This window comes from Macrobrachium rosenbergii, chromosome 28, assembly GCF_040412425.1.
Source record: "Macrobrachium rosenbergii isolate ZJJX-2024 chromosome 28, ASM4041242v1, whole genome shotgun sequence".
NCBI lineage: Eukaryota > Metazoa > Arthropoda > Malacostraca > Decapoda > Palaemonidae > Macrobrachium > Macrobrachium rosenbergii.
In genome coordinates, this window is record NC_089768.1 from 7475666 (window position 1) to 7485000 (window position 9335).

A 9335-nucleotide genomic window follows, 5' to 3' on the forward strand; every position below is an offset into this window, starting at 1 on the left:
AGGACTAGCCAACTTCCTTGGCAAGACCTCAGAACCGCTGTCTCCATTTTTCCAGGGTTATTTCATAGGCTTTTGTTATGACCCTACGAACTTCTACCATGTTACCTCTTTGACTCTCTCCAGTGAGTGGAGGGCTGCTTTAGCTTTTCCTTCCATGTGCTTGGCAAGCACTAAGGCCCTCTCTATCTCAGTGGTGTTGTAGTTTTCAAAGAGCGACTATATTTCCTCCAACCATGCTTCCAGCTCTTCTTCAGTCCACTTGGGGACTAGGGAATTAACGCTTGAGATCGGAGCATTTGGTGCAGCATGTGTGGGGTTGGAGGCTTGTTGGATAGCCATAGCTTCAGCATTTTCCCTTCGAGCCTTCTCCAGCTTGAGCTCTTTTCTTTGAGAGCCAGCTCACTTGCCTTGTCTTCTCCGCTCTTCTTTGAGAGCCAGCTCGCTTGCCTTGTCTTCTCCGCTCTTCTTTGCATCTTCCAGCTGCCTCTGTTCTTCTTCATACCTCCTCTGTTCCTCAGCATATTTCCTCTGTTCTGCTATTTCGTCCCTCTCTTGCTTGGCCAAGTTATCCATCTGTTCCTTGACCCACTTGGTGAGTTCTGGTCCTGTGAGACCTGCTTCCTCCCCCAGATCCATGAAGGCTCTGTAATGTTCTGATGCCATGGTCCTGGTAGGTAAGGGTGTTTATTGGGTTGACTGGACGTACTTGGGAATTGAGGAAGTATCCCTCAGATTTGGGTGACACTTCAGTGGTGTGGCACCTTTTCAATAAGGTGGCACTGTGGAGTGCAAGGGTCACAGTAATGACACTCTGTATCTCTAGGCACAGGTGGTGTAGCTTATTTAGTCAAAAAGGACTTTTTATTTTTTTTTTTTTTTTTTTGGTGGCACCATGGTACCAGTGGGTTCCTAGGGATCAACACTTATCTTGGAGTACAACTAACTTTACTAAGGGGAAAATGCACTCTGTCCAAGCAGAGTGTAACTAATAATTAGGAGAAAAAGGGAAGGTAAGAAGAAGCAGATAGGTAAACTCTTCAGCTTATGACAGTGTCTCAGATTAGTGGCACTGTGGAAAAGGCAAATAAAATTTTTGGTTGCTTTGGCCCTTGTGGGTGACTAGTCCCTAGTACCAGCTCTGCTACTTCCTTTCATGCGGAGGGAGGAAGGCTTTTGTTCTTGAGTCTGGATAAAAGACCCCACTCGTGACCGACAGTTTTCTAAAACTGTGGTTAATCTTAACTTATCCTCATCTATCTGTGGGACAGAGTTGTTTCTTTTTATTTGTTTTATTTTAATTAATTATTCCTATGCCGGCCCGTTCTTTCAATGAAGACGGTGCACGTACACCTTGGAGATATCTTAAAAGCTTACGTGAATGAATGAAAGAAGTGGAAGAGAGAGAGAGAGAGAGAGAGAGAGAGAGAGAGAGAGAGAGAGAGAGAGAGAGAGAGAGAGAGAGAAAAGAAAAGTATCCAGCAGGCAAAGTTCGCACTGCCTAAGTAGATAAGTAAAATTGTAAATGCACATTAGCAGGTTTCTTCATTTTGAAATACTTCTTACTTTGGCTATGTTAGGTAGTGGGTTGTCTTGCCAGTATTAACTTGCCCTATTACTGCTCACGTCTTACATCCTACGCTGATAAGTATGTTCTTTTTTTTTCTTTTTTTTATATAATTCCCAGTAAAAGTGTATTTTGTGCAGGAACTTTTTGTTAAATTTCCTAAATAAGTTATTCCCTGACTAAATTATTAACTTTCTTTTACCTTTTGCATTAAATCCTATACCCAGTTTCCTTATAATATTGAAGTGTATATTTTTTTCAAAGATTTGCAAGTATGGCAACATGCGAGACAAAGTAGTTCGCCAAGTGGAACAGGTGAGGCAGAAATGACTCGTGACATCACACAGGTTAACAATAACAACAACAAAGCTTTAAGATGGCAGCTACTGACTAGCAGGCAACCCATTCTCACAATAAAAAAAGAACAAAACACTCAATTCCTCTTACAAAACGAATGAAGCTAATGTGGGATTACAAGTTTTAACTTAAAATACCACAAATGCAAGTTATTTTATGTTATAAATATATATATATATATATATATATATATATATATATATATATATATATATATATAAAATTTTATATATATATATATATATATATATATATATATATATATGTATGTATATATTTATATATATATATATATATATATATATATATATATATATATATATATATATATACACACATATATACATATACATATAATATATATATATATATATACACACCATATACAGTATATATACATATATATGTGTTATATATACTGTATATGTATATATTTATATATATATATATATATATATATATATATATATATATATATATATATATATATATATTAGGTAACCAACCCAATGCTAGCGGGGTAAAATCTGAATGACAGTCTACAGGTAGGGGGAGGGAAGATGGAAAAGGGAGGGGGAATGGAGAGGGGTGGGAGGAGGTAGGGGTGAGGAGTTTGTGTTGACATTCTGACTGACAGTTCTATCTTCATGTTGACAGTCATCCTACGATCCGTTATGGTTGAACTGATGGATATTACTGTGGTAATGGTCCCTTTTATCCAGATATTACTCTGCTGTTTGTCCCATTTGTCCAGGTATTACTGTGGTGACTATCCCTTTAATCCAAGTACTACTGTGGTGACTCTCCCTCTTATCCAGGTATTACTGTGCTGTCTGGTCCTTTTATCCAGGTATTACTGTGGTGACTGTATATTTTGTCCAGGTATTATTGTGGTGACTGTCCCTTTTAAAAGGGAAGGGGAAGGGAAGAAAAGTAAGTATACCTCAGTTTAACTAGACCACTGAGCTGATTAACAGCTCTCCTAGGGCTGGCGAGAAGGATTAGACTTACGTGGCTAAGAACCAATCGGTTACCTAGCAACGGGACCTACATCTTATTGTGGAATCTGAACCACATTCTAGCGAGAAATGAATTTCTATCACCAGAAATAAATTCCTCTAATCCTTCACTGGCAGGTCGGAGATTCGAGCTCGCTGCCAGCAGAGGGAAGGGGAAATGGGAAGGTGGAGGGGAGGGAGAAGGGAGAGTGGGAGGGGTTTGTGTTGATGATCCGATTGACAATTCTTCTTTTTTCACGTGGACGTTCAACCTTCGAACAGTCATGGGTGAACTGACAGGTATTACTGTGGTGACTGACCCTTTTATCCAGGTATTACTGTGATCTCTGTCCCTTTTATTCAGGTATTACTATAGAACTGTCCCTTTTAATCCATGTATTACTGTACTGTTTGTCCCTTTTATGCAGGTATTACTTTACTGTCTGTCCCTTCGATCCAGGTATTATTTTGCTGTCTGCCCTTTTATCCAGGTATTACTGTGGCGACTGTCCCTTTTATCCATGTATAACTGTGGTGACTGTCCCTTTTACCCAGGTATTACTGTAGTGATTTTCCCTTATATCCAGGTATTACTGTGCTTTCTGTCACCTTTAACCAGGCATTACTGTTCTTTCTGTTCCTTTTATCCAGGCATTACTGTGGTGGCTGTCCCTTTTATCCAGATAGTAGGTTAATTACCCAGCATTGCAAAGTAAAACTCAAATCGCAGGACACCCCCAAAGCATAGAACACACCTAAAACATAAAACATGCCCAGGTATTCATTTATCCCAACTTTCTATTTGACAGGAAAAAGAATCAAATTTATCCATAGTGTAATATCAAAAATTTTTAATTTATAGGCTTTGAAACTGTCACATACACTGAGAGATGATAAACTGGAAGACTTGTAGAGTTAGCTTCCCTTAAATACAGACTTCCCTTTATTTTTACAAATTTCCAGAAGGTTCTACCAACACCGATTTATATTCATTTCCAAAAATTTTCAGGTTATACAGAGTTCTATCCATTCTATTTGACTAAACTTTGACTACAATGGCATTGAGAATGTCACTATTCATCTCAGCGACCCTGAAAACGATGGATTCGAAACTAATCTTGGTCATTTTGGACATTTTGTTTTTCACCCCTTCTCACTCCCCCATTCCTAGCAGGGTTGAACTTGGACTTAAAGGGCATCGGGAGTGTCACTATTCATCTCAGCGACATCGAAAACTATGGATTAGACAATCATGTCTGAGTTTTTTGGTTATTTTTACATGTCACTCCCTTCCCACCCCCACCTGCTTCGTTGCTAGTAATGTCTTACCTCCACAGAATTCTTTTCCAGATAGTAAGTCATATGTATACCAAGTTTGGTTGAAATTGCTCCATATGTTTCAGAGTTATGCTAGAACATACATACATACATACATACATATATCCATTTATATATATATATATATATATATATATATATATATATATATATATATATATATATATATAGATTACCATGATGTCTGTCCCCTTTAACCAGTTATTATTGTGCTGCCTGTCCCTTTTATTCAGGTATTACTGTGGTGATTGTCCCTTTCATCCAGGTATTGCTGTGGTGACTGTCTCTTTTATCCAGGTATTACTGTGCTGTCTGTCCCATTTATCCAGGTACTGCAGTGGTGAAAGAGCAACCCCCACTGTTTCTCCAACCTTAATATTTTCGTTTTCCTCATGTAGTCCCTTATCAATGAGATAATTTTTCTATGGTGTCGAGTACATGAAATGAGGTATGATAAACCCGTAGAGTTTGTTTATCACATTAGATACTAACTTTACGGGCAGCATCAGCCCCATTTCAGGAAAGGGGAAGGGGAATTGGGGAAGGGGAAAGGGGCGGAGGTACGGGTTTGAAACCTACCGTATTATCTAAGTTGGGTCAAATGATGGCCACATGCCAAATTTTACCTAGATCTGTCAAGCAGTTCGGATATCTATAGCGCACAAACATACAAGCATACATATATATATATATATATATATATATATATATATATATATATATATATATATATATATGTGTGTGTGTGTGTGTGTGTGTGCATGTGTGTGTGTGCATTTACATATATATGTATGTATATACTGCAGGAAAAAATTGCACTAATATGCTCTTCTGCTTAAATTCTGTTACTGAAGTTAGCAAAATATACATGATGAAATAGACAATTCATCATGGCTTTGACTGATATAAGAAGCTCTGTACCTTTATAACTATTTTTGACGAGTATTTTTTAAAGTATACAAATTTATTATATGATGAACATCCTCTCTCCATTCTAATCTATTGTTTCAATTATTTTGCTTATTTGAGTATTCTGCAATACATCGCAACTGTCCAGCTTTCAAATAACATCCATGTGAATATTCTAGAATGAAAACTTAGTTCAAATTGATAAGTGTAAAAAGTATATTGCTAAGCAAATTCTCTGCTGAATATCATAAACATTATTACTAAACTTCATAATACTGGAAGGTATATCTTGTCGTAGTTTTACATGATTCAAAAATATCTTTACCTTCAAATCTTGGTAAACATAATTTTATGGCAGAGTAAATTTTTTTAGGGTAATTTCCCCTTATAATTTCAGTCTTTCTTTCCGTTATTTTGGGCTGATTAACATCCTGTCATAGATTCAATTTAGTTGTAGCAAGACAATTCGATCATCGGGTATGAGTGAAAACTAAGACCAAGACACGGTCAGCGACTGACAGGTACAGGGAAAATTATATGCAAGTAGACACATTGCATTTCATATAATTTGATACAATTAAGTAGATATATCTCATGTATGGATGTCGCTTGTCTCAATAAATGCAATGTGTCCTCCCTTTGGGTCCAACTTTTTCAGGAAGATCAGCTTGTAAGTCAAATAAAGACGAGACGTTTTACTGAGAACACCTTTGTTTGAACTACTCATGTTCGTTGACAAAAAAAATTAGACGAATAAAGCTATAATTTAAGCTTTTGTGTGCCACCCAGTCCTATAAAAATTCATGGTGTAAAACAAAATAAGGCATTGGCAACAACAAATGCAAACGCCAAATGAAACTTTGGATAAAAAGGGTTTACAATAGTCACGACAGATCTCACGTTTTACGTAACGAAAAAATATAATAAAAATGGTAAGGATTCAGGCTTGCGGAGTTTCGTTTTAAATCTGAGCCGGCTCTAAAAACTGAATTCGAGAGTTGTTTTATGTAGCAATTTTCAAATGAAAATTCAGTCCAGTGCCGCTGTGGTATTTATGATCATACGAAGGGATGCCCAAACGATATTTAAACTCTATCCCCTCTGCTATTCATAACTCGCAAGCCTGAGAATGACTCCGATTTTGTTAAGACATTTAAATTACTTAAATGGTTTTATTATTCAGTGCTTAGGCGAAGGTGTAACTAGCGAGCAAGAGAGAGAGAGAGAGAGAGAGAGAGAGAGAGAGAGAGAGAGAAAGAGAGAGAGAGAGAGAGAGAGAGAGGGCACCTATTAAAGAAGAAAATTCCATATAAACTTCCGTCCGAGCTATCAGAATTCCAGGCAACTATTTTCCTTTGTTGGTAAACGCAAGAGAAACGTCGGTAAATTGTTTATAGATCTTAGACGGCTGTCTCCTTCAATGTATTAAAGTGAAGTGGAGATATATTTTGTGCTCATAAGTAAGATACTTTTTATTCAGAAATTTACACAGCATTTTCAAACTTTCTAGTCTTCATGACAGTTGAAAGTAAAACGCTTTGCAATAAATAAATGCTTAATAATCTAAGTGAGTTTTTGTTTCTAAATTTAAGCCATTAATTCACTTCATGAATTAATTTTTTAAAAATCCAGAAATATACAGGTAACTATCATCACCACAGTTCAAACAAAGCACCCCCATCCAGAAATAGAACCTCTCTCTCTCTCTCTCTCTCTCTCTCTCTCTCTCTCTCTCTCTCTCTCTCTCTCTCTCTCTCTCTCTTAAATAATCTCATTCGGCCTTAACAGTTACGCACCGCAATTTGAGGTACGTAATCAAAGAGGAAAAGGGAAAGATGTACATGTAAGAATGAAATATATAAACACAAAACCGAGTAATGATTAAGGTAATAAGGACATGATTTCCAGAATTAAACTGTCTATGCGTTTCCTAAAGGAGGGAGGGAGAGAGAGAGAGAGAGAGAGAGAGAGAGAGAGAGAGAGAGAGAGAGAGAGAGAGAGAGAGAGAGAGAGAGAGATTCCATTATCCCTAGGATATTCATTTTTATTCAACGATTCATAAGCTACATAAAATGTGAGTTCGGAAATCGCACTCCCAATACGCTTTCAATAAAATTGTCGAAATGTTGGCCATTGAGCTGAAGTTGATGGCTCCAAGATACAGTCACTTCGGAAGAAGTGAGAAGAGAGAAGAGAGAGAGAAAGTAACAGAGAAGGAAAATGAAGGCTACTACTAAGGGAGAAGGACTATAAGTACTCTGATGGAAAAAGTGGAGAAATAGAGGAGGAGGAGGATTGCAATTTTGAATCGAGTACATATTATGATGTCTGTCAGGAAAGGAAATGGAATGCGACACAGATTGTAAATAATGATAAGAAATTAGAATAAAATACTTGGAACAGAAGACGGATGCTAATGAGAGTCGCACACACACGCACGCATATATATAAGTACATATATACACACATTCACGCATACATGCGTAGACACACAAAAACACACACATATATACATATATATATATATATATATATATATATATATATATATATATATATATATATATATATATACATGACTATAATCACATTGCCACGTGACTACTTAATCATATATCAACACATGTGGAAGATTCTGGGAATGGGTGTAGGTCCTGACCGGTTTCGATTTTATTTCTAAGTCCTTAACGAGGGATTGATACATAGTGGTAGAAATCACAATATACATGCGAGGGGGGACAATACGGACAAACTAACCAACCGTTGCAGTCTAAAACTCCACACCTCCCTAACAGGTGTCGAAGGGGAGGGGCGACACCCATACTGTGTTTACACATATGATAATCCTTTTATCAATACATATCTGATACCTTACTTAAAGTTTAAACATTGTACAAATTTCTTCTGGAATGAAAGGTCAAGTTCATGCATTCCTTGATTCATAAAACCAGAATCAACGATGTTTATTTCCAGGGCATTATTAGAATAAGCTATCTTTTTTTTTTTTTTTTTTTTACCCTACCCAGTTGATTGTATGATTGTCGTCACTAACGTGTACAAAATTCTACTGTTTACCCGTGCATATCTTACACATTTTTCACGCTGCTCTGTCCTTTTTTCCCACGTTTTTGCAGTTCGACCCAATTGAAAAATTACCCCAAGATTTATATGGTATTTTATATACATATCCTTTAGTATTGTCGGGAGAGTTATTTATAAGTAAATGGTTCATTGTTTTACTGTTCTTAAATTAACTTAAAAATTCTTAGGAAAATGGGGATACCTTTCTTATTATTATTATTATTATTATTATTATTATTATTATTATTATTATTATTATTATTATTATTATTATTATTGTGTAATAAAAAATCCACAATTATATAGTAAATATATTACTATGTAAAATACGGTTTATTTAACATATTTTACGTAGTAATATATTTACTATATAATTGTAGATTTTTTATTAAACAGATTGTCTTTCACGAATATTGTGAATCTATTATTATTATTATTATTATTATTATTATTATTATTATTATTATTATTATTATTATTATTATTATTATTATATGGTAGTAGAAGCCCATTTTTTTGTGTTGCTAGGTTCTTTTTTGTTTTGTACATAGTTTGTTTTGCCTCTTCTAATGTATTGACTAATACACAATCTGCATATTTCAATTTCTTGCGTGTATTCCTAATCGTATCTATTTCATCACCAATAGCTGTAGGGCAACGTATACGCAATGCTCTTCAAAACATAGTTATGAACCTAGATTTATTAACTTTGATATCTGACCAGAATTAAAATGCATATAGGTAAGAATATTAGTAAGTTTATGTAAACACTGTAATTAAAACACATTCCTTGATCTATGCACAATATTAGGTAATCCATCCTTTTCCATTTCCATAGAGAATTTAATTAAAGGTACTAATTAATTTAACTTGTCGAAAAAGTTATTTACGTTTTGTAACTTGACCATACATATCTGAACCGTACTACGTTGCGTGGAATGATTTCTGTTGAATATTCGCTTTCTAAAAATTCCATGAACAAATTACTCAACACTGGGGATCGCGGGTTGCCCATTGCCAAATCAAAATTTTGTAAGTACAATTTCCCACTGAATTCAAACTTGCATTCTTTAACACATAATTTAATC